General features: G+C 46.2%; 1 protein-coding gene across 5 annotated transcripts in view; it reads left to right on the top strand.

Moving 5' to 3' along the window:
- The window catches only part of PTPRG (protein tyrosine phosphatase receptor type G), a 759790-nt gene that overhangs the window by 619201 nt on the left and 114340 nt on the right, over window positions 1-26249 (top strand). The gene's annotated exons all lie outside the window — the stretch shown is intronic.

The following is a 26249-nucleotide window of genomic DNA, read 5'->3' as shown; positions in this document are numbered from 1 at the left end:
CCTTGCCCAGAGGAAGATTTCCTTATCATAAATTATTTTAAGTGAAAAGGAGTTCAGAACCAGCCAAGAATTGGAACTTGGCATTAAAAGCATGTTTCTCTGCTAAAAGAGACTTGTCTGGGTGATAAATAGAAGCATTTGTGGGAATAACTTCAGTTAAATAGATATGTTCAGAATTGCCCTTTTGACTAGCGACGTATCAGTCCTTCTCTCTGTAATTTGACCTTGTAGCGTCAGCACTAAACTCGTTCATGTCTTAAAGCTTTTTGGTGTCTTACTTTTTAACTGTTTCCCTGCTGCAATCAGGTGTTGGTCTCTGAGCTCAAACATCAAAACTCAAACTCAAACTCAAACATCAAAAGAGGCCCTCAGACTTGCTTTCAACACCCCGGTCTTCAGCTTTCTTACTAACTTCCATAGTAGGCAAGAAGTCCCCCTCCAGCTGTCCACCTCCACCAGACATCACGTAACCTTTTAAATCTATTGTTAAACAGTTCAATTCCCAGATCTGAAAAACGTAAGTTTCATAACTTGCTTGTGTCCTAATCTTTTTCCGTTTCTCCTTTCTCATGGGAAACGGTCATGAATTTCTCTCCCAGGAAATTGGAAAGTCTGGTTCTACCCTCACAGCCCAACCTTCAAGCTCTGTGATTTGTCGTAAGATCACGGAGCTCAGGAAACCCTTGGAGGAATAAGGCTTGTCAAAGTCCCGGTATTTGGAAGGGAGGAAGGAAAAAGAAGGTATTTCCTTTGGGTTTGAAGAGGTGGGTCTTGCCCAAGTCAGTTCTCTCCTTTGAAATAGTGAGCTTGGGTGATGTGGGAAGCGCATGTGTCATTTATTGACATTGACAGTAGACTGTGGTATTTTTAGCGTCATAAGTTGTATGCAAGGGCTTTATTTCAGGAGTACATACCCCTACCCCCAATAAAAGGGACCAGTTAACTGGCATATGACCTTTATAGGAACAAGGGGAGTGAGTTGATGTTCCAGAAATAACTGCATTGACGTGCCTTTTGATGATAAGAATGAGCCCATTTTCTAGCCTCGTGTATCTGCAAAAGAGCTGAAAGAAGAGGAAAGGGAGTTTTAACAATGTGATCATCTCCTTCCTGTCGGTGTAGTTTTGTCAGACAACTGTGCAAAGAAGCTAGTCTGGCCAGGTTCCGTCAAGACATACTTGAGAGTCAACAAATTTGGGGCTGACACTTTGTCAAGGGCATCATTTATCAACTGGGGACAGCAGGAAGGTTGAGAAGCACGCAAACCTGTAAAATATCTTGGATTGGACTGGCATGAAGAACCTTATTTGGCTTTTTTTTTTTTTTTTAATCCAAGTTAAAAATAAAGCAAATGGCCAAACTGTAAAGCTTTCTCCCAAGAGAACATGCTTGGGGAAAGGACGACTCTTAGGGCTGACTATGTTGCAAGAGGTGGGGCATTCGGAGGATGGGGAATTTTTATCACAAGTGAGTATAGGATCTGGTAGCTTGGAAATGCTGATGTTATGACAGTTACAAAGTTCTTTCCTAATAAATGGGCTTGAGCATCTGATATACCAGCTGTGCAGAGAGGGTGCATAGTCCTTCTCACCCAAGGAGATTAGAGAGGACACTGGTTTCCATTGTGTTAAATTGTCAGAGTGGGCAGGATCCTCCACTGAATGGGCTTTCTCTGATTTTGAGCAGAACCAAGGACCCATCCTTAGGTAGAGGGAATTAGTTCTTCATCTTATAAGGTTACTGTGATCGTGGTATGCATCCATTGCTGACTCCTAAGATGTCTGAATGTTAAAATGTTTTGTGATCTTTCTAGAGACAGAGATGTAGACACAGTCTTCTTTTTAATCTTTTTAACATAGTGTTGGAGTGTAACCTACAGAAAAGTGCACACACAGTATGCATACAACTTGGTGACTTTTCAAAAACTCAATATATTTGAGTGACACATACCCAGATCCAGAAACTATCATCACATCAGCTTCCCAAAGCACATTCTTCTCCCCATTCCTAGTCACTGCCCATTCCCAAGGATAACCATGATCATAGTCTTGCCTTCTGATCAATTACATATAAATAGAATCAGTTCACCAAGTTCTTTTGTATGTCTTGCTTCTGTTGCTTTTTACTGCTTTGAATAGTTGTAGTTTGTTCTTGTGTTGCTGAATTTCAGTGTGTGACTGTACCTGAATTTATCCATTTCAATATACATGAATTTGTAGATTATTTTCATATGTTGGTAATTATGAATTTTTTTTTTAATTACTTTTTTGGCTGTGCCGGGTCTTGGCTGCTAAACACGGAATCTTTTTAGTTGTGGCCTGCGAACCCTTAACTGAAGCATGTTGGGACCTAGTTCCCTGACCAGGGATCAAACCCGGGTCTCCTGCATTGGGAGCATGGAGTCTTAGCCATCAGGGAAGTTCTTGAACATGCCTTTTAATCAGCATGTGGACGCATCTCTGTTGGGTATGCACCCTGTAGTAAAATGACTGCAGCCTAAAGGAAACATGTGTGTTTGGATCTGATTAGATACTGAACAGTTTCCCAGAATGACTCTATGTACCACTTTATAATTCTGTCAGTGATGTAAGAAAGTTTTCTATTTTTTTTTACACTTTTTTCAAGGCCTAATTTACATATCAAAGTTCTGGGGTACTGAATGTGCAATTCAGTAATTTTTATCAAACATATAGCTATGCAGCCATCACCACATCTACTCTTAGAACATTCTCTTCACCCCAGCAAGTTCCTTCATGTCCGTTTGCGGTCAGTTCTTTCTCCTAACCTCAACTCTGCCTTTGACTTTAGGATTTTAGGATTTATCCGTGTTGTAAATCAGCAGCTCATTTCTTTTTGCTGCTGAATAGTATCCCTATTTGTTTTTTAAAATAACAGCTTTACTGAGATTTAATTCACATACCATATAGTTTATTCTTTTACATTGTACCCTTCAGTGGTATTCTGTATTCACAAAGCTATGTGATCATCACGAGTATCTACTTCAGAACTTTTTGTCACCCTCAAAAGAAATTCCATCCCTCTTAGCAGTCACTCCTTTTTCTCCTATGCCTGCTTCCTGCCCAGGCCCAGGAGACCAATAATGTGCCTTTTGTCTGTATGGAGTTGCCTGTTATGGAGATTGCACATAAATGGAATCCTCCAATTCTTGACTTTTTTGTCTCTGGCTTCTTTCACTTAGAATCATATTTTCAAGATTTATCCAAATTTGCACGTGTGTCGGAATTTCATTTCATTTCATGAACAAACTATACATCATTGTATAGATATACCACATTTTGCTTATCCATTTGTCAATTGATAGATCCCACTTTTGGCTCATTATGAATATCATTGCTTTGCACATGCATGTTCGTATTTTTGTCTGGATGTATGCTATCATTTCTCTTGAATATAAACCTAGGAGTAGCATTGCTGAGTCACAGGGCAACTATGTTTGCTTTTTTTTTTAAGAACTGCCGAACAGTTTTCCCAAAGCGGCTGTACCAGTCTACATTCCCGTCAGCATCATGTGAAGCTTCTGATTTCTCCACATCTTCACCAACACTTGTTGTATATCTTTTTTGTTGTAGTCATCCTAATGGATATGAAATAGTATCTTTCTAGTTTTGATTTGCACTTTCCTGATGACTACTGATGTCCCTGTTTGGTTTTTAAATATTTATTTATGTGTTTATTTACTTGGCTGTGCCGGGTCTTGGTTGTGGTTAGTTGCATCATGTGGAATCTTTAGTTGTTGCATGCAAGGTCTTTTAGTTGCAGTGTGTAGACTCTAATTGCAGCATGTGGGACCTAGTTCCCGAACCAGGGATCAAACCCAGGCCCCTTATAGTGGGAGCGCAGAGTCTTAGCCACTGGACCACCAGGGAACTTCCTTCCATCCCTTGCATTTAAATGATCTTTCTATTTGTTTTAAATGTCATAGAACTATGGTCCACATGACCAAATGCTCCTCCTGGTATTCCACCAAGAAAACTCAGGTATTTCCATGGCACCAAAGGCTGAAAGCCAGTCACCAATGCTGGCAATTTTCAGGAATCCTGGAGGGCTTCAATTATTGAGCTTAGTGATCTGAGTAGAGAAAAGCCAATACAAAGGAGGAGCCCCTTTATTTATTTATTTTTAGCTGTGCTACATCTTCATTGCTGTGTGGACTTTTCTCTAGTTGTGGCGAGTGGGGGCTACTCTCTAGTTGCAATGTATGGGCTTCTCATTGCAGTGGCTTCTCTAGTGAGAGCAAAGTCTCTAGGCCATGTGGGCTTTCATAGTTGCAGCTCCAGGGGTATAGAGTGTACACTCAATAGTTGTGACACTTGGACTTAGTTGCTCTGTGGAATGTAGAATCTTGGATTAGAGATCGAACCCATGTCTCCTACACTGGCAGGTGGATTCTTTACCATTGAGTCACCAGGGAAACCCAGTAAGCTTTTTTGATTAAGGACCAGGTATTGGGCCACGTGATCTCTTGTTGCAACTTCTCAGCTCTGCCTCTGTAGCATCAAGGCAGCTGTAGGCAGCACATACATGAGTAGTGTAGAAACTGTCTTCTAAAAAAACTTTATTTGTGACAATAGGTGGCAGTCCAGATTTAGCCACGGAACAATAGTTTACCTACCCCTGCTCTCGGGGATGGCTCAGACTTAGATGGAGAAATCCAATCTTAGGTGTGTTTGAAGGTATTTTCATGGTGGCCATGACTGTGCAAGTGTCCATGGCTTGGTTCTGCCTTTCCAAGACACTGCAAGAGGTTTATTAGCTTGGTAACCATTCACTGACCAGTCCACCCTAAGATCTGCTCATCTTCCACTCCAGATGTATAAGCAGAGCCTCAGTAGACTGAGCCCCACCTCCCTCATTCCCTGGCTGTGATCATCAACTGGTGTTCATTGAGCAGCACTGTGGAAGCTGCCTGAGTTAAGGTGCCCCCATCCTGCCCTTCTGTCAGGATGATCCGACATACTGGAACCGAAAAAGCAGAATCAAGCTTTCAGACCCAAGCAGGAGATGCATGGTTGCACACGACACCCAAAGAGGGGGAGAACTCATCCTAATATTGTATTGATGCCTGAGACAGACTTATAATGGATATCATCTGTAAAAAGATATAAAGCTTTAGTTTCCAGGAAATGGAAACAACATTTAGACTCAGTGGATTGTTCACGGGACATCCAAGTCACCACTCTGCCCTTTGTCGGTAAATAACTTGGATAGACTTTGAGATTTAATGGGCTGTCATTTTAGTTGCTCTTAACACATCCCGAGCACATGGAAAGGCACGTCAGTGATTAAGTGCTAAATACTGTCTATTGTGAAGACTTTTGGAACAGTGAACAGAGAAAAATAACTTTCCTTCCAACAACATGAAACATATGGTTTATTAATGTAACGAAACCGGTTCAAACCACAGTGGAATCAAAAGCACTTGATCTGATAATGTGATTTGATGGCTTAATTAAAGTGACACTGTATAATGTGAAAAGCAAAGGAAGAGGACAGTGAGCTGCCAGGGTCCCGCCCAGGCTCCTAAAGCCACTACCATCGTTTTAGGAGAATGATTTTTGCTTTTTTTTTTTTTTTTTGCTGAATGAGGAATGTCTTTGTTAGCTGTATTTTTAGTGCTAAAGATTGCTTCCTATCTTGGTTAAAAGGCAGTTTTTAAGGACATGTACCAGTGTGAGAATGCCTAAGTAACTAGCCTATTTTAAATCAGAACACATTGAGAAAGAGCATCCCGTTTTCCACCCAAATTAGCAAACAACGAAGTAAATCCATGGTTGCTTTTCAAAAGAATTTGACATTGAAATCATGGCTTTCTGCTATTTTGGGAGAAAATATTAATGTTGTTCTATTTTCAGTTTAATCATTTTCACTCACCAGATTAATGAGCTTGAGTCACTTTATCTTCATAAAAGAAATTCTGATATGAGCACTTGATTCCTTTGTAGGCAGCTGCCCTCCCAGAAACTTTCCCCAAAAGTTACCTTGGTACTTCTAGAAAGTTTCAGCATAGAGAAGTATAAGGAAAATAACATTTTAAATGCAGCCCCTTAGAGGATTGTTACCTGTCTTCTTTTAAAAGTGGCTTCCCTGGTAACTCAGGTGGTAATGCCTCTCCTGGTAATGCAGGAGACCCCAGTTCGATTCCTGGGTCAGGAAGATCCCCTGGAGAAGGGACAGGCTATCCACTCCAGCATTCTTGAGCTTCCTTGGTGGCTCAGCGGGTAAAGAATCTGCCCACAGTGTGGGAAACCGGGGTTCAACCCCTGGGTTGGGAAGATCCCCTGGAGAAGGGAACAGCTACACACTTCAGTATTCTGCCGTGGAGAATTCCATGGATGTATATAGTCCATGGTGTCACAAAGAATTGGACATGACTGAGTGACTTTCACTTTTACTTTTTTTTAAAAAGTATTACTGGCTATTACTTTTTATTCTTGGAAGTGATTAAGAAAGAAGTAAAAAGAAAAAAAATAAGGCTGGTTTGTTAAGACTCTCCAGCATCCTGGGTTCTCATACTTTTTTTTTTTTTTCTTTTTTTTTAATTGGAGGGTAATTGCTGTTCTCTTGTTCTTAGTGGCTCAGTTGTATCTGACTCTTTGTGACCCCATGGACTGTAGCCCACCAGGCTTTTCTGTCCATGGGGATTCTCCAGGCAAGAATGCTAGAGTGGGTTGCCATGCCCATCTTGAAAGTGATTAAGAAAGACGTAAAAAAAAAAAAAAGGCGGCTGGTTTTTTAAGAATCTCCAACATCCTGGCTTCTCATACTTTTTTTTTTTTAATTGGAGGGTAATTACTTTACAATATTATGGTTTTTGCCATACATCAACATGCATCAGCCATAGATATACACGTGTCCCCTCCCTCTTGATCTCCCCTCCCACCACCCTGCCCACGCCATCCCTCTAGGTTGTCACGGAGCACTGGCTTTGGTTCCCTGTGTCATAGATCAAACCCCCACTGGATATCTACTTTACATATGGTAATATATATGTTTCAATGCTGTTCTCTCAAATTCTGGGTTCTCATACTGTTGAAGGTCATGCCATGTTCTATCAAACACTTTTACATGCTCAGATATCCCATGATGATTAATTTTATGTGAATAGGTAGAAAGTTGGTATAAGTTTCCTTTGATTGGTTGGCATGAAGTTGATAGTTGACATCTAACATAGCTTTAACTACTTTAGGCTCATGTTTGTAGGCAGTGAATTTCTTTTCATGTCTCAGGCAACTTCATCTACAATGCAGAGCTTTCTCTAGGAGCTATGCCTGCTGCACCTATGATTTAAAAGGCTACATAGGGGTTTTCAAGGACCAGATGCTATACTGGCCTTTTCCATTCATACATGTTTTATTTAATCCTCAAAACAGCCTCTGTTAGGATTCACATTCATTTATCAAATATTTGTTGAGCATCTACTATGAACAGGTATTAGGCAGTAGACATAAGGCTGAACAAGGGAGAAGAGTCTCTCATGGAGCTTAAGTTTTAAGGCGAAGAAAGAAACAAACAGGTCAGCCAATGATAAAGCTCCAGTATTCTGCAGATCAGATCCGGTGGTTTGCTGGGAGTGGCAGAGTGTAGTGAGGCCATGGGGAAGCAAGCTTCCCTGGATAGAGTGACTATTCTATTGCTCAGTTTTGTCTAACTCTGTGATCCCATGGACTGCAGCACTCCAGGCTTTCCGGTCCTTCACTGTCTCCCGGAATTTGCACGTCCATTGAGTCGGTGATGGCATCCAACCATCTCATCCTCTGTCATCCCCTTCTCCTCCTGCCCTTCAACCTTCCCCAGCATCAGGGTCTTTTCCAACGAGTTGGCTCTTCACATCAGGTGGCCAAAGTATTGGAGCTTCACCTTCAGCGTCCTTGCAATGAATATTCAGGGTCGATTTTCTTTAGAATTGACTGATTTGATCTCCTTGCAGTCCAAGGGACTCTCAAGAGTCTTCTCTAGCACCACAGTTTGAAAGCATCAATTTTTCAGCACTCAGCCTTCTCTGTGGTCCAGCTGGTGGGCTAGTCTACGAAGTTCTGAGAGGGAAAAGTCCTTTGCAAAGGCCCTGCCTGAGGCATAGGAACCAGTGAGGGTGAAATCTCGAAAGACCTTCCTTGGTAAGGGAAGACTTAAGACGATGTTCTTATAACAGTGCGATGCCTTTGAAGGGTGCTAAGCAGGGCTGCGGGACCATCTGACCAGGTTTTTAAACCCACTGCTGACTGTTAGGTGAGGAATGTTTGCAGTGGACGTCGGGAGAAATTGGCAGGACAGCAGGAGGCTGATAGAAATACTCCTGGCAGAATGATATTGGTTGGATGAGGGCGATCCGAGTGAAGGTAAAAGTCATCTGTTAGGGTTGCATTTTGTCATAGAGTCTTTAATATTTACTAACACTTTGGATGGAGGGCTGCTGGGGGCAAGCGAAGAGAGAAATGCAGTGTTACTGTTTAACAGATGAGGTATCTAAGATTCCGAAAGAACAGGTGGTCATCCAGAGCCTCCCAGCAAGGACGTAGAGCTGAGACGTGAACCCAGATCCCTTTGTGTTCAGATATACTGTTCTTTCTATTTCGCGAGGGACTGCCAGCTCCCATATGGATCCACAAGCAGTGGCCTCTGGTTTTAAATGTCACCAGGTGGCTTGAGCAGCACAGTTTATTACTCTTTCTCTGAATGAAGGAGCTTTAAAACTAAACGTCCTTGCGGCAATCAGATACCCTTCCTAAGGATCAGGCTTATCCTCCTGAAAGGAATAACTGGACTCTCTTTATCCGCTTGGCTTACTTTTGACAGGTTATCTTGAGTCTTCAAGGCAGGGGCTACTGAGGCCTTGATCACTGGGTTGCTCCCAGGGAGGGTCAGGGAACGCACCTGATGGGGATGGTAGAGCCTTCTAGACTGAGGATTTTGTGCATCCTTGAATCAACAGGACCTGACACAGTTCCTAAGCCATGAGCAAACAGTTACTGTTCGTTGAATGAATGAATGGGGAGATGATATAAGGCCGGTGGGTCCAAATGTAGATTTTGAAGTCAAGCACATCTGGACTCAAATTCCAGGCCAGTCGTTTACTCCTACATGTCTTTGCTCTAGTAAATATCTAAGCCTCCATTTCCTTTCTGTAGCATGGAGCTAATAATCACATTTCCTTCCCTGACTTTTAAGTGAGACAGTGTACCTCAGCCCAGACACTGTCAAGGCATTGGTATGTTTCTTTTGTAGCACTTCTCAACATCGAAATTTTACATTCACTTTGTATTTTTTTCCCCCTAATACCTACCTCTCCCACTACCTTATAAGCTCCATAAGTGGTAAAATTGTTCTTTTGTTTTGTGTTGGTTTTTCTTTGTTACAGAGAGGGTGCAGTGCTCACTGTTAGCTCCACAGGAAATGTTGGAATGGATGGATGGGTGGAGCTAATCTATACATGCCAAGTGGCCAGGAGTAAAAGAATTCTTGCTACAAGAGGTGGCACAGTTGAGGCATTTATAATTTAGCCCAGACCAGGTGCTGTAATGGGGGGAGCATGGCCAGGCACTTGGAGTAGGGTTCCACACCTCTCCCAGGCTTCCCCAGTAGTTCCACTATAAAGAATCCGCCTGCAGTGCAGGAGATTCAGAAGACGCATGTGCAGATCCCTGGGTCAGGAAGATCCCCTGGAGGAGGAAATGATAACCCACTCCAGTATTCTTGCCTGGAGAATCCCACGGACAGAGGAACCTGGCGGGCTACGGTCCACTGGGTGGCGTAGAGTCGGACACAACTTAGCCACTGAGCACTTCACCTTTCCCAGGACCTGAACTCAGAAAAGCCTCTAGGATTTGGAAAGGCATGACTCCACCATGCAAAGAAGGCTTTCCTCTCAGTCCCAAGGAACAACCACGCTACCCAGCTCCTCCACCGCTGCCAAAAGCAGAGGAAGGAGGCACCGAATGAATCAGACGCTGGTGTCAGGATGTGCCCAGGCAGATCCGTCTTATGGTTTGGAAGCTGTTGAGCTGGTACTGGTACCAGATGCTAGTGGCCGTCTATCATTTTCACACGTTATAGATATCCCCTAATTACTGAATCTTCTGTCTCCAGGCAGGTAGGCAGAGTTTCACCTTCAGGGCCGACATAACCACCCTCCCACAGCTTCAGCTTTTCTCTGCCCTCTAGAAAAAAACCTTCTCTGACATTGGGTTTGTTTGTGTGGGTGCTGTGGTGCTTGTGTACCGCAACCTGGAAGTTAATAAAGGCCACCAGCATCCTTCCTCCCAGAGCAACACACTTCCCTTTTCTGTCACTAACTAGCGGCTCACAGCCCGAGAAGCAGGAGGCGCCGAGATGCTTGCGTGCGTCCCCACGGAGTCATGCGAGGAAGGTAGCTGGGAGACAGATGATTTGTCTGCTCTGTTCTTCCGTTCATTCTTCCATGAGCAAACACAGGCTCCTTGAAGCTGATTTTTCTCTAGGTATAAGGAACATGGCCTGAACCCTTGGCTTTTTTAGGGCGTAAGCAGTGCAGTCACTCCCCAGCGCCTGAGACTGTGTGTAAAGACACTGGGCGGGAGCCCACGGTGAGGCCTCTGGAATCATTGTTTTCTCTCGCTTAAAAAGAAAAAAGACTTATCTATTTATTTGGCTGCACTAGGTCTTAGGTGCAGCCCGTGGGGGTTTTAGTTGTGGCATGTGAAGTCTTTAGTTTTAGCATGTGGCATCTAGTCCCCTGACCAGGGACCCAGCCTGGGCCCCCTGCATTGGGAATATGGAGTCTTAGTCACCAGGCCGCCAGGGAAGTCCCCATCTTTTCCTCTTTCTTTCTAAGCACAGCCAGGGGTCGTCGCAGTTCCTGGCTTCACTCCTGGGTCCTCTCGGGACTGGTTTTGTGATCCCAAAGCACTGGCTTGGACCCCCATGAGCGTCGTGGCCCATGTCACATGTACGTCTGTGGGAGAGAAGGTGCTGTCTGCCCATCGACACAGTGCTAACAGGTATTGTCTATGAAGTGGACGGAGCCCCGTGGTTTCCATGCAAAACTGGCTTCCGAGAAGAGAGGAGCCTTCTCCATGAGGAGTGTACTGAGCATCTCAAACTGTTGGTTTTCACCTTTCAGCTAGAAGCCCAGCTCCTCGGAGCATATGGATCTGTGTGCCCAGGGGTGGGGATGAGGTAGCTAGGAGGCAGAAGTGGGCCTGTTGCTCCCAAATGCTGCGCAGGTGATTTCCCCCCTGGGGCCCACTAGGAGTACTGCTTGATTGCATCCTGGTCTCTCCAATGTAAGTGGCATTTCTGATCTCTTGGGTCCTCTTACCCAAGGCCAGGTGGGGTTGCTTGAGGCCAGTCATCAGGTGTGGAAGACCCTGGACCAGACCAGAGAGGGCCATCCTTACCAAATGACCTGTTGGTACAGGTGCCACATCTAGGGATTGAAACTAGGTTGGAATTCAACCAGTGGAGCACATCCAGTGGCTTCCTTGAGCCAAAACAAGTAAGAAACGCAGGTGCCAGGAATCAGATTCAGAGCTGGTAAGGTGAGAGCCAGAACACTCCTTTTAGATAGAGTCGGTACCTGAGTGATACCTAATTCTAAGAGGAAAGCTACTTTAAGGACCAAATTCAAGCAAAGGAGTAAAGCACTGTGACTTATAGAGTCATAGTCATCTAGAATCAAAGATGTAAATAAAAGCCTGGCTAAACACGTCAGTGTGGTTCACTAGTTGTTCTGTTGACATGGCCACTGGGATCACTTAAAAAGATAGCTCATGGGGTCTTAGATCTTGGGTGGTGTTTAGAAAAGTCTCCCAGTACTGAGGACAGCGTTTGCTGTTCAGTCGCTAAGTTCTGTCTGCCTCTTTGTGACCCCACGAACTGCAGCACTCCAGGCTTTCCTGTTCTTCACCATCTCCCAGAGATTGCGCAAACTCCTGTTCATTGAGATGGTGATGCCATCCAACCATCTCATCCTCTGTTGCCCTCTTCTCCTCTTGCCCTCAGTTTTTCCCAGCATCCACATCTTTTCCAATGAGTCGGATGTTTCTTCATGATAAATGAGACCGTAACATCATGTCAGCCGTGGAAACTAGGAGGCTAGTCAAGAGAAGGCCCAGCTTCAGTCTCAGGGCACTGGGCATTTGCCCACCTCAGGCCTGCAGCCTGCTTTCTGGTACTGAGCCTCCGTTGCAGCCCATGACTAGAGCAAGACTGCAGGTGAAGTTAAGAGATACCACGGAGAAAGGATGCCGTGTTCAGTTAAAGGTCCGCTGTGCCCTTTTGGCCGGCAAGCACAGCACATTATTGTTGGGACGGAAGGAAGGGCTCTCGGGCACATGGAATCCAGCCTTGCACCCAGGGTCTGAGAGGCAGCTTTTCTTAGGCAGGACTGGGATGATGCATCACTCTGAACTTGGCCACCTCCCTCAGCACCAAGCTGAACAATGCTATTTCCTGCACAGGACAGAGGTACCTCCCCTGGCCTTTAGCTCTCAGAGGAAGACGGATATCATGCAGACACAAAGACTCCAAGGAAGAGGGAGAGGTCCGGACGAGCAGAATGTGGGAAAGTCAAACCTGCGTGTTTGGAGGACTCTGGCTGCTGCTGCTGGGTTTTTTTTTGTTGTTGTTTTCATATTTGTTTACTCATTTACTTCGCTGTGCCAGGTCTTAGCTGCAGTGCACGGAATCTTCAATCTTGATTGTGGCATGCAGGATCTTTTTTTATTTGTGGCATGTGGAAGTTTTAGTTGAGGCATGCGGAATCTCGTTCCCTGACAAGGAATCAAACCTGGGCCCCCTCCATTGGTCGTGTGGAGTCTTAGCCACTGGACCACAGGGAAGTCCCCTGACGTGTTTTGAGCCTGTGACTCCATCATATGTACCGTGCAGACAACCGATGGGATGAGGAAGTTTTCTGGCTTGCTGTCTCCCATGGTAGTTGCCACACAGCTTCTGGTACTCAATTGTTGACTGAAAAACTGAATTGTGTTAATGCATCAAAGCTTGTTCGAGGGAATAGGGAGGATGCCATTGGGTGACGAAGGAAAGAACCCTAAGGGTGTGTTAGGAAAACTGCGTTCTCCCTCCTGGGTAGGTTCTCCACCTCCTGGGTGTTTCTCCTTTCCCTTTAGGCAGAATCCTTCATTCCTGGTCACCGAATGTAGGGGCAGGGGTTTCCCCACAACAAGTAATTCTCTGCAGCACCAGCTGAGTGTCCCACCATGTAACCCAGCTCTCACACTGCCTGGCCTCTGGCCCACAAGACTGCTCCCACCCCACTTCAGACGCCCAGCCACCAAGGAGCGGATTCCCAGATTACCCGTAACTACTGTCTGATTTGGTTACAAACTGGGGATTCACATTGTTTTCTCCTCTGCTTTGATTAATTTGCTAGAGAGGCTTACAGAACCGAGGGAGACATGTTTGCCAGTTTTTTGACAGGTGTGACCAAGGTGGCAGATGAACAGAGGTGACGGGAGACATGGGGTGAGGTCTGAGCAGGTCCCAGCACAGGACCTTCTGTCACTGCTTTTGGGTGCGTTCACCCTCCCAGGGTATGGGTGTGTTTTCCTCTCTGTTTGAAGAAAAGAAAACCACTAACTTGAAAAAGGTAAGTCCACCCTCGTGTTCATTGGATTATTTACAAATACCCAAGATATGGAAACAACCTAAGTGACTATTGATTGTTGTTGTTCAGCAACAAAATGTCATGTCCATCTCTTTGCGACTTTATGGATTGCAGCATGCTAGACTCTGCTTTCCTCCACCATCTCCCAGAGCTTGCTCAAACTCATATCCCTTGAGTCGGTGATGCCATCCAACCATCTTGTCCTCTTTTCTCCCCTTCTCCTCCATCTTCACTTTTTCCCAGCATCAGGGTTTTTTCCAATGAGTTGGCTCTTCACATCAGGTAGCAAAAGTATTGTAGCTTCAGCTTCAGCATCAGTCCTTTCCGTGAATATTCAGGGTTGATTTCCTTTAGGATGGACTGGTTTGATCTCCTTGCTGTCCAAGGGACTTGGAAGAGTCTTCTCTAGCACCCGAATTCAAGATGAATGGATAAAGAAAATGTGTATGTGTGTGTGTGTATACACATATATATATTTAATATATATTTATTTATTTGTAATGGAATAGTATTCTGCTGTAGAGAAGAATGAAATCTTGCCAGTTGAAACAGCATGGGTGAACGTTCAAGGGCTTCCCAGATGGCGCTAGTGGTTAAAAAAAACCCACCTGCAGGGAGGGGGGATCAGGATGGGGAACACATGTAAATCCATGGCTGATTCATGTCAATGTATGGCAAAAACCACTACAATATTGTAAAGTAATTAGCCTCCAACTAATAAAAATAAATGGAAAACAAAATAAATAAATAAATCATTTTTATGCAGATGTTAATTACACCTTAAAAAAAAAAAAACAACCCACCTGCCAATGCAGGAGACATAAGTTAGCTGGGTTCGATCCCTGGGTCTGGAAGTTCCCCTGGAGGAGGGCATGGCAACCCACTCCAGTATTCTTGCCTGGAGAATCCCATGGACAGAGGAGCATAGCAGGCTTTGGTCCATAGGGTCACAAAGAGTCCGACACGACTAAAGCGACTTAAGCACGCACACGGGGGTGGACTTGGAAGGCATTATGCTAAGAGAAATAAGTCAGACAGAGAAAGATAAATACCATATGATCTCATTTATATGTGAAAACAAAAACCAAGGACAGAGATACAGGGAACTGACAGGGGTGAGGTTTGGGGGTGGGAAAAAGAAGTGAGCTAGTTTTTGTTTGTTTTGTTTTTTGGTTTAAATAAATTGAACGATTTTGAAAGGAAATTTTTGAAAAGAGTAAGAGATGTTTCTAGTATCACTTGGGAAATTACAGGGTTTTAGGAGCTGTGTGCCAGGAATCCGTGGCAAAGACCAATATATATATATTTTCCATTGTAACAGGTTAGAGTTTGCATGATTTAAGACAGCATAGATTTAAAACTTGAAAACAGTTGTCCTCATGCTTGGGGGAACTTGGGGTCTGCCACATCTTGAGAAAGTGGTCCTCGAGTCAGAGCTGGCAGGGATGGACTCAGCTCCACACACTTACTTCCTTTGAGACCTGGGTCTCCACCATCCTCCTCCTCATTCTCTGCTTGCCAAGTCATGGTAGTATTCTTCCCAATTTTCCCACCTCAGAGACTTTGCACAAGCTCTTTTTCTGTCTTCCATATGTAAATTTCCTTCCTTCCTGCTCATATTATAAACACCTAATCATTGTTCAGATTTCAGTTCAAGTATCACTGTGCTTGGTCAGCTTTTCCTAACCAGTCTCTCAAATCTAGGTCATAGTTCTTTATTAAACCGTTTTACAGAGTGACTATGACATTTTCCTTAAAAGCATGTAATCACATACTCCTTACTGCTGGGAGTATTTAACCTTTTTGATGCCATGGACTCTTTTAGCCATCGGGTGAATCCCATAGACTTCTAGACTTCTCATACTGATGGTTTTCTATCGATTACTGAAGAAGCCAATTATCCTCAGATAATATGAAAGTAATTTTTAATTGTAACATAATAATTGATCTGTTTCTTGATGAAGACATTCAATTATAAAACCTTGCAGCAGATCTAATAACCATTATAATTTCAAAATAATAATGAACATGAAGGAAAATTTGAAGTATTAGCAATAACTGCAATCAAATAGGAATGTATCTGATTTCTCTTGGTGATGTCACACAGTTTCTGCTGACACTACAGCAGTTTCCAACATTTGAAATATAAGGAAACGCTAAATTGTAGTTAGAGATTAGCAAAAATAAAAATGTATTTTTTTCCCATCCAAATTAACACATTCCTGTGGATTCTATCCAGAGCCCCTGAGGAGCCCCGAATTCAGAAGCCAGTTTTAGCTGGGGTAAAGCAGTTAATGTCTGTCTCCCCTCTGGGCTGTAATCTCCAGACGATCAGAGGCTGTGTCATCTTGTGTTCACATTTATTCCTAGTTCCTGCCGTATAGTAGGTGCTTAATAAATATTTAACAGTTGCTACTTCTTATAGCATCCTGGCAACATAGCAGCCAGTGTGTGCTTGCACGTCTCGTAGATTTATTCCTGATGCTTCCACCCAAGCTTTATCCCAAACCACTGCACTTGCTGTGTCCAGAGCCGAAAGAGTCTGACTCCAGAGTGACAGAGTGAGTGAATGACCCTCCTGAATCTCAGACTCTAAAGCAGAGGTAATGATGGAACCAGCAGCCCCGCAGAATGACCTGAGGATGTGATGATGTAATTTGTGAAACGCACAAACTCGGCCCAGAACCAGGCTCCTCAGAGAGGACTCGTGACTGTTGCAATGTTGTCGGAGAACAACACAGTCAGAGGCCCTGGGGCGGGCACCCTGCACTACCGCTCCTGTGTCCAGCCTCCATGTGATGGCTTGAGGGGACCACAAGCTTAGTTTGTATTTCTGATGGAGGGGAGCTGTACTTGGGCTGCGCCCAGTCTTGAGAGTGAAAGTGAAGTCACTCAGTCGTGTCCGACTCTTTGCGACCCCACGGACTGTAGCCCACCAGGCTTCTCCGCCCATGGGATTTTCCAGGCAAGAATACTGGAGTGGGTTGCCATTTCCTTCTCCAAAGGAGTTGGAGGCTACACTGAAAATTGTCAAGATATGCACACTCTTATCTGTCATTGAGAACAAAGAAAACCAGAAAGAAGGGGTGGGAAGAAAGCTTTTTTGCAGAGTATTGTTAACCAGGGGGCTTTCCACTTGGCTGTGTGGTAAAGAATCTGCCAATGCAGGAGACACAAGTTCAGTCCCTAGGTCGGGAAGATCCTCTGGAGAAGGAAATGGCAGTCCACTCCAGTATTTCTGCCTGGGAAATCCCAGGGACAGAGGAGCCTGGCAGGCTCCAGTCCATGGAGTCAGACACGACTTAGCGACTAAACAACAACATTAACCAGGGAGGAGGCTGGGGCGGGGATGTACTGTGTCTGTATGGGACATTTTCCACCTTTCAAGCCCTTTGAATAACCCTCCTGACCTCTTCAGTGCCCTTCTGACCTCTTCAGCACTGTCTTGCAGATGGGAGAACAGACCTGGGAGGTGTTGATGGAGAGAGTATGTGTGATCACTGCCCCTATCTCCTTGGTATGGAATACGGCAGGCTGGGGCCAGTTCTGAGACCCCCCTCCCACTCGGGGTGCACAGCCCAGCCCAGTGGCTTGATCTCTCTGAATGCCAGTGTCTTCATTCATCTTTCGGGGAGAGGGTGGCCCTGTGGACCATCTGGGAGGAAGGCACGGAGCTTGACCCCTGGCGGGCGCGTGGCACCTCCATCTAGGTAAGAGTCCCGGTGTTGTCAGTGCCAGGGCTGGGACCCTGCTTTGACCTGGTTCTGGCACTTCGCCCATGTGGTTTCCTCACTTTCAGGAGCTCTTGGGCAGTTTTGGGGGAGGTGACCTCCCCCGCAGAGTACCACGATGCCAGGTTTGAAGTCCTACACGATCAGCTTTGGGGGACTTTGTGTTTACCCAGACCTTTTTGATACAGCCCTTCAGAAACAGAAATCCTTCCCCGAGGCCATTTCTTTGGAAATTTTCCCTAAAGCGCTCCATATTCAAGGGTTCTTGAGTTAGGCCAGGCGAGAAAGCAGTGACAGGCATTAGGTGGTCTGAGGCTAGGCTGGTGGCTGAGAAGTTCCCACCTGCTCATGAGGATATGGTACTCCTGCTCTCCCTCCCCTGCCTCCCCTGTGGTCCTCCGCTGGATCTGTGTGATGTCACCCCCATCCGGTCCCCACCCAGTCCCCACTTCACAGGAGGCAGCAGTGTCTTGTCCATTGACAAGCTCTGTGAGAGAGCGGATGGCCCAAATCCCTGTGTTAGAGCTGTGCTGTTCATTTGACGCCTGATCAATAATTCCCCGTTGCCTCAGGTGCAAAACTCGAAGGGTCTGGTGGCGGGAGGAGACCTCCAGGGAGGATTTCAAATCCAAATCATGTAAGGCACTTGGAACTTACACTGGCTTTCACAGAGAAAGTCTCCCATTAGTTTATCTCTAAGGCCCCAAATGAAGAGGATTGGGGGTGGAAGGGAGAATCTCTCATATATTTGTGAAACCGCCGAGAAAATATCCCTGACGTTGATTGAGAATCAGAGGACCTTGGGTGCTCGGCTAGAAGCCTCTTCATTATGTAACGAGGGCTGGGATCATAATTAAAGGTGGTTTAGAAGGAAGGTAGAGATTCTCGGAGCTGGCGCCCAGCATCAGCCAAGATGCCTGTGAAATGCAATCAGACTCCAGTGGGAAGGTAATCAGGCCCCCAGAAGGGGAGGCTGATGTCGGGAGCACCTCACAGGGGATGGTTGTTCAGAGAGCCGGGTGTGGTGCATCCTGCCTGGTTAAAAGGCTTTGATTTTGCGCAAAAGGATGAATCAGGATTGGCCGACGCCCTGTGGTAGGTGCAGTCGTGATGGTCATCGCCAAGGGCATTGGGCATCTGCTTCCTGCCTAGGGCCAGGCAGCTGTGAGTGAAGGCAAAGGAGGGCGGTGGGAACTGCAGCAAGTACGAGGGCACAGCCCCATCTGAAGGTGGGGCTCTGGGAAACCACTGCTGCGTGTGGATGCAGGCCCAATTGAAAAGCTGGTTCTACATGTAAAATATACAGGTTTTTAACAACTTACGGACCAGAGATGTATTAGTACGTCTCTTGTTTCCCAAATGTTATTGGCCGAAGTGTTTCGATATTTGCTTACATAACAAATCACCAGCCACAGGTGTTAGTTTCTGCAAAAATCCCCTGGTCAGTAATCCCCATGTGGGCCCGGCGGTTTGTCCTTGCATGTTCCGCTGGGCCTTGGGCCCTCAGCTTCTGGCGGAGCCACAGTGGCCCCTGTGATCTTTACCCCAACCCTGTGAGGAGGGTATTGCCAGGTACCAGCCACCCATTTCACAGATGAGAACACAGGGGTCTTTATAAGTCTGGCTCCAAAGTCCACTCTTTATTCACTATCCCAGCTCTTCTAAGCTGTCCCTTCTGTGATGTACCTCAGTGCCACTTGTATCTGACAGATAGTTGGAATTTTGATGGAGGTTTTGTAGGAAGGAAGGATGTGCGTCCCTGAAAAGGCCGGCGAAGTGTGGAGGCACACAGCCAGAGCGTCAGGGAGACCGGGTGGAGCTGGCCCGAGAGGAGTCCGTGAGGAGGATGGGGAAGGCCGTGAGGCTGGAGACATCGGAGCGGCCACGTCACAGGGGACCTGTGGGCCGGGGCGAGACCAAGGAGTCAGTTCCATCCACGCCATTCATTCAGCCCACATTTACAGGGAGCCCACTGGTTGCCAGGCTCTGATTGGGTGCCAGGGAGAGTGCAGTAAACAGAAATGTGCAACCTCCTCATGGAGTTCACATTCTAGCAGTGAAGTGTCATTACTCACTGCAGGCAGTCCCTGAGGTCCGTGGTAGGAAGCACTCTGTGGGAAGGGCGCCTCAGGCTGGGAAGGGGGCAGAATACAGTGCAGAGAACACACATGCGGTCAGTATGGTTGGATGGCATCACCAACTCAATGGACATGAGCACACTCCAGGAGATAGTGAAGGACGTGGAAGCCTCGCGTGCTGCAGTCCCATGGGGTTGCAAAGAGTCGGACACGACTTAGCCACGGAATCACAAAATGTGTTTCAAACAAAGATTTAGCCTCCCTTTAGTTTCTGTGTATGGCATCAACAAACCATTGATCCACAGGCCAAAACTCTCCCCACCAGCACCTTTTGTGCACCCAGGAGTTGAGAGTGCTGTTCATAGGTTAAACAGTTGAAGAAAATCAAGAAAGAGGAAGATATCATGGCACGTGAAAATGGTACGAAATGGAAATGCAGGATCCATAACCAGTTTCATTGGAGCACATACACACTCGTCACGTACAGATGAGCTGGGCTGCTTCTGTGCTTCGAAGGCAGAGCCACGTAGTGGTGACAGACGCTACCTGGCTGGAAAGGTCAGGCCTACTGCTGTCCTGCCCTTCACAGGGCAAGCGTGCTCACCCCTGTCCTAAGTCCTCCTCGTGATCTGCAAGTGCTTCCTCCCAGTCTGGCCCAGAACATCCACCGTCTCAGGGAGGAGGAGAGCAGAAGGGCAATTTCTGCCCCACCTGCTCTTCCCATAGGCTTAGCTGGGGGTCCTCAGCCTGCAGGCCCCTGACCTCTGCTTCCATGTATATCCTTTGACAAGCTTGCGTCTTTAGAGGCCCCTTCAGTTATGGCTCAGATGGTAAAGAATCCATCTGCAAAGCAGGAAACCAATCCAGGGGTCAGGGAGATCCCCTGTAGAAGGGAATGGCAACCCACTCCAGTATTCTTGGCTGGAAAACTCAATAGAGGAGCCTAGAGAGCTGTAGTCCATGGGATCACAGAGAGTCAGACACGAGTGAGCACCTAACATTTTTTTCAGTTACTGAATTCTCTCCATGGCAGGTGGTCCCATTAGAGTGAGGCCAGACCTGCCTGTTTTGTGAACTTAAACCAATATTTTCTAGCCCTTTAAGACAGTGGAATTCTATACTGTCATCAAAACAGCAATACCAAATTCTTTTTTTAATATATATATTTATTTGTTTATTTGCCTATGCTGAATCTTAGTTACAACATTCAAATTCTTAGTTGTGGCACGTGGGATCTAGTTCCCTGAGCAGGTATCAAACCCAGGCCATCTTAGCCACTGGGTCACCAGGGAAGTCCCCCACATTCTTCTTGATAAGACAATATTTCTATGACTTACTGAGTAAAATAAAATGACAAGAAACTCACTCATAGAGCCACAATGCTTTATATCCCATTTATGTCAAATTGTATGTATATGTTTTTGCAAATGTACAAAGATGTTGGATCCCCAGAAGGTTAACAGTAGTTATCTCTGGATACTGAGATTATGGGTGATATTTTTAAAACTTTCTTCTTACTTTTTTGGATGACTTTGGTTGCTTTTTAAAACATTAACATGAATCATCTTAATCAGTAAAGAAAAAGCCAGCTATTTTAATTTCAAAGAACAAATAAGAAGAATGGTTGCATCCGCCTGTGGGTGATAGAATTATTTATGTGGTTGTGATGTAACTGGTAGAGACACATGCATTCCCATACGGCTCATCCCTAATTGGATCTTCAGAATAAAGGAGATAAGTAAGAACATGGGAGAAAGTGGGAAAAGATCTAGAAGTCAGAAAATCAGACATGGTCATTATTGGAGGGGACACAGTCTTTCCAATATGTATCTCCTTGGTTCATTATTGGTATTTAGATAGATGGGAATGTAGATCTTTTCCTGGTTCGCCCCCGCCTGCCCCCCAACCTTTACATTCTAGAGAAACTAAGCCACGTTGGGTTTTTTTTTTTTTTTAATGATGTGTTGGCGCCACCTAGTGTCAGCACCCTGTCATCTCACCCCTGTCTCCGGAGGAGCCGACCATCACATTCTTTGTTTGATGTCCCTGCTCTGGTGGCATTTGCGCAGCAGGCAGCGAAATGCCTCCCGGGGTTCTGCAGGGCAGTGGGGATGCCTCATTAATTTATCCCTTCCTTCCTGTCTCAGTTGCACAAAGCGAATCTGTCCGACTGAAGCGGGGTTTGGCAGTTGAAGAGGAAAAAAAGGGATGCCTCCCTGTCAAAACCAGTCTCCGCTTTTCTCCAGCAGCTAGCTCCTTAAAGCCTGTCCCTGCTTTTCTGGCAGGAAAGCCATCCTCCCCAGGGCTGCCTTGGGCTTGGGGCTCTCGTGTAGCAAATAGGGGACTCTGGCTCGTGTGGGCTGCTTGGCTTGTAGTTGGGCTCCTGGGAGAAGCCAACACCAAGCTCCAGTCCTCCAGGGCTGCCTCCCTCCTGCTTGCCACTGCGTGATGTCGTCCTGCCTGATTCCCTCGCCCCCATGCCCTTCCTTGTCCTGCGCATCATCGGCTTTGCCTGTTTGCTCTAGAACCCGGTCCTGTATGCCTTTTCTCTCCCAGCTCGATGAGCACCCCCACTGTCTGCAGCACCTCCTCCCAGGCCTCTCTCCTCCTCTCTTAGCCCCTCGGGGTTCTTCTTTGCTCAGCTGAAGCTCCAGGGAACTTTGTGAAGTGCCCACCTTGCCTGTGTGGTTCTGTGGTTCAGATCTTGCCCGTGGCTTCTGAGTGCTGTAGGGTAAAGGCTGGAATTTCCCTCTGGGCGTGCGAGGCCTCCCACCTTGCTCCCTGCGCCCCGATTCAGCCCCACTGCCTGTCTTTGGCTCCCCCAGGACTTCTGCCTCCTGAGGTCCCTTGGCCCGCCCTCCCTACCTCCCCCGACTCCCACATAGTGAGTGTCCACTCAGCCCTCAGTGGGTGTGTCTTCTTCAAAGGCCCCTTCCCCAGACCGCGTTGCATGAGTCAAATCTCCTAAAAAAGTGCTTGGAACATGCAGATCGGCTCTCCTCCCCTTGCCCGCGCTATCCTGGTGTAACAGTAACTCCACACGTGTCATTCTCTGCTGAATCGCTGTCTTCCCCCCTTTAGACCAGCAGTTCTCAGCCAGGGGAGGTTGGCCCCCTGGGGACCTTTGTGGTTGCTTTAACTTGGGAGGAGAGCACAGGCATCAAGTAGGTAGGCGCTGGGATGCTGCTAATCATCATACAGGGCACACGGCAGCCCCCAGGAGCAGAGACTCTTTCGTCTGGCCTGAGAGGCCACTGGATTGCTCAGCTATAAAAAGGAAGGCATTTGAGTCAGTTCTAATGAGGTGGATGAACCTAGGGCCTATTATACAGAGTGAAGTAGGTCAGAAAGAAATATATTGATTATTAACACATACATATGGAATCTAGAAAGATGGAACGACGATCCTGTGTGTAGGAGAGCAAAGCAGACACAGATGTAAAAGACGGACTTTGGGACTCAGTGGGAGAAGGAGAGGGTGGGATGATTTGAGAGAATAGCATTAAAAACATGTGCTTCCTTGGTGGCTGAGATGATAAAGAATCTGACTGCAATGCCAGAGACCTGGATTTGATCCCTGGGTTGGAAAGATCCCCTGGAGGAGGGCATGGAAACCCCCTCCAGTATTCTTGCCTGGAGAATCCCATGGACAGAGGAGCCTGGTGGGCTACAGCCCATGGGATCAAAAGAGTCGGACACAAGTGAGCAACTAAACACCACAGCGCCCGCACGTTGCCGTGTGTAAACCAGATTACCAGTGCGAGTGTGACGTGTGACGCAGGGCACCCAGGGCCAGTGCTCCGTGACAACCTGGGGGAGTGGGGTGGGGAGGGAGCGGGAGAGGGCCTCGGGATGGAGGGGACGCATGTGTGCCTAAGGCCTGTTCAAACCGATGTATGGTAAAAGCCATCACAACATTGTAACTTTCTTCCAATTAAAAAGTAATAAATTCAAAAATGTCTTTTGAGAAAAAGAAAAACCCTGTCTCTGAGTGGAAGCCCCCTGGAGGCAGGAACCATGGCCACTGTGAAGGAGGATGTCTGGAGAGCCAAAATGCCATTGAAAGGCTGACTCAGCACTCTTTGCCCTTAAATGGGCTTATCCATAGACAAGTACAGAACCACCGCATCCCTTCAGAACTGCCGGCCACAAGGAATAAGTGGGAGGATTAGCCTGACTTTTCCTTGTGCGTTACCTTCAGAGTCCTGCTGCTCCCAAGAGAGTCATCCTGACCTTTTGTGCCTTTGCTTTAAAAATGATTTGAAGTCCCGTTTTTAATTTTGTTTACACTCTGGTCTATTTACAGTAAAATTTGATCTACTAGTTTTAGTCGAGACCTTCCACAAGTCAAACTGCCTTGGTTTCTAACAAAAATTTTGTTGTGGAAGCAAAGGCCAGATGACTAGGCAAGATTAAAAGAGGTTAACGCATTAGAACAGCTGAATCTAACCTGTGATGTGGGGGGAAAGGGTTGTAGACAACCTTTTGGAGACAAGTGGGGAAATTGGAATGTGCACGGTGTATCAGATAATACCAAGTTAGTGTTTGTTTTCTTAGGTACGAGAGTGGTCAGCGTGGGCTGCTATATCACACACCATAGACTGGGTGTCTGAAAACAACAGAAGGTTATTTCTCACAATTCTGAGGGCCAGGGGGTCTGACATCAAGGTGCCGGACTCGCTCTCCGGTGAGGACTTGCTTCCTGATGCACAGGTGGCGGATTTCTCGCTGTGTCGTCATGTGGGGAAGGGGTGAGGGAGCTCCCTGGGGTCTTATCGGGATATTGATCCCACTCTCGGAGGCTCCCCCATCACGACCTACTTGCCTCCCCACGCTCGACTTCCTATTACCATCTCGTTGGACATTAGGTTTCAGCACATGGATTTAGGGGCACACAGATACTCAGATCCTCGTCATTACAGAAGAGAATGTCCTTATTCTTGGGAGATACAGACCCAAGTATTAAGGAGTGAAGTTCAGAATGTATATACCTTGTTCTCAGGGATAGAGCAGGAAAACGTGTGTGTTGTGTGTGTGTCTGTGTGCTGTGTGTCTGTGTCTCTGTGTGTTTATTGTGTGTCTGTGTGCGTGTCTGTGTGTTGTGTGTCTGTGTGCGTGTCTGTGTTGTGTGTGTCTGTGTGTTGTGTGTGTGTCTGTGTGTGTCTGTGTGTTGTGTGTGTGTCTGTGTGTTGTGTGCATGTCTGTGTGTTGTGTGTGTCTGTGTGTTGTATGTCTGTATGTGTGTGTTGTGTGTGTCTGTGTGTTGTGTGTGTGTTGTGTGTGTCTGTGTGTGTCTGTGTGTATGTGTTGTGTGTGCATGTGTGTCTGTGTGTGTCTGTGTGTTGTTTGTGTGTGTGTTGTGTGTGTGTCTGTGTGTTGTGTGTGTGTCTGTGTGTTGTGTGTCTGTGTGTGTCTGTTGTGTGTGTGTGTGTCTGTGTTGTGTGTGTGTCTGTGTGTGCGTGTCTGTGTGTTGTTTGTGTGTGTGTCTGTGTGTTGTGTGTGTCTGTGTGTTGTGTGTCTGTGTGTGTGTCTTGTGTGTCTATTGTGTGTCTGTGTTGTGTGTGTCTGTGTTGTGTCTATTGTGTGTCTGTGTTGTGTGTGTCTGTGTTGTGTCTATTGTGTGTCTGTGTTGTGTGTGTCTGTGTTGTGTGTCTGTGTGTTGTGTGTCCGTGTGTGTGTGTGTGTCTGTGCATGTCTGTGTGTTGTGTGTCTGTGTGTGTGTCTGTGCATGTCTGTGTTGTGTGTGTGTGTGTCTGTGTGTGTTGTGTGTGTGTGTCTGTGTGTTGTGTGTGTCTGTGTGTTGTATGTCTGTATGTGTGTGTTGTGTGTGTGTATGTGTGTGTTGTGTGTGTGTTGTGTGTGTGTGTATGTATGTATGTGTTGTGTGTCTGTGCCTGTGTGTCTGTATGTGTGTCTGTGTGTTGTGTGTGTGTGTGTCTGTGTGTCCGTGTGTTGTGTGTGTCTGTGTGTTGTGTGTGTGTGTCTGTGTTGTGTGTGTCTGTGTGTTGTATGTCTGTATGTGTGTGTTGTGTGTATGTGTGTGTTGTGTGTGTCTGTATGTATGTGTTGTGTGTCTGTGCCTGTGTGTCTGTATGTGTGTCTCTGTGTGTTGTTTGTGTGTGTTGTGTGTGTGTCTGTGTGTTGTGTGTGTCTGTGTGTTGTGTATGTGTGTGTCTGTGTGTTGTGTGTCTGTATGTGTGTGTCTGTGTGTTGTGTGTGTCTGTGTTGTGTGTATGTGTGTTGTGTGTCTGTGTGTGTGTCTGTTGTGTGTCTGTGTTGTGTGTCTGTGTTGTGTGTGTCTGTGTTGTGTATGTCTGTGTGTGTGTGTCTCTGTGTTGTGTGTGTGTCTGTGTTGTGTGTATGTGTGTGTTGTGTGTCTGTGTTGTGTGTCTGTGTGTGTCTGTTGTGTGTCTGTGTGTGTGTCTCTGTGTGTTGTTTGTGTGTGTGTCTGTGTTGTGTGTATGCGTGTGTTGTGTGTCTGTGTGTGTGTCTGTTGTGTGTCTGTTGTGTGTGTGTGTCTGTGTGTGTGTGTTGTGTGTCTGTATGTGTGTGTCTGTGTTGTGTGTGTCTGTGTATGTGTATGTCTGTGTGTTTGTGTGTGTGTTGTGTGTGTGTGTTGTGTGTCTGTATGTGTGTGTCTGTGTTGTGTGTGTCTGTGTATGTGTGTGTCTGTGTGTTTGTGTGTGTGTTGTGTGTATGTGTGTGTTGTGTGTGTGTGTTGTGTGTCTGTGTGTGTGTCTGTTGTGTGTCTGTTGTGTGTCTGTTGTGTGTGTGTGTCTGTGTGTGTGTTGTGTGTCTGTATGTGTGTGTCTGTGT

The sequence above is a fragment of the Dama dama genome, chromosome 24, assembly GCF_033118175.1.
Source record: "Dama dama isolate Ldn47 chromosome 24, ASM3311817v1, whole genome shotgun sequence".
Taxonomy (NCBI): domain Eukaryota; kingdom Metazoa; phylum Chordata; class Mammalia; order Artiodactyla; family Cervidae; genus Dama; species Dama dama.
Note: the sequence above shows the minus strand (reverse complement) of the source record. Positions and strands in the feature narration are given on the sequence as shown.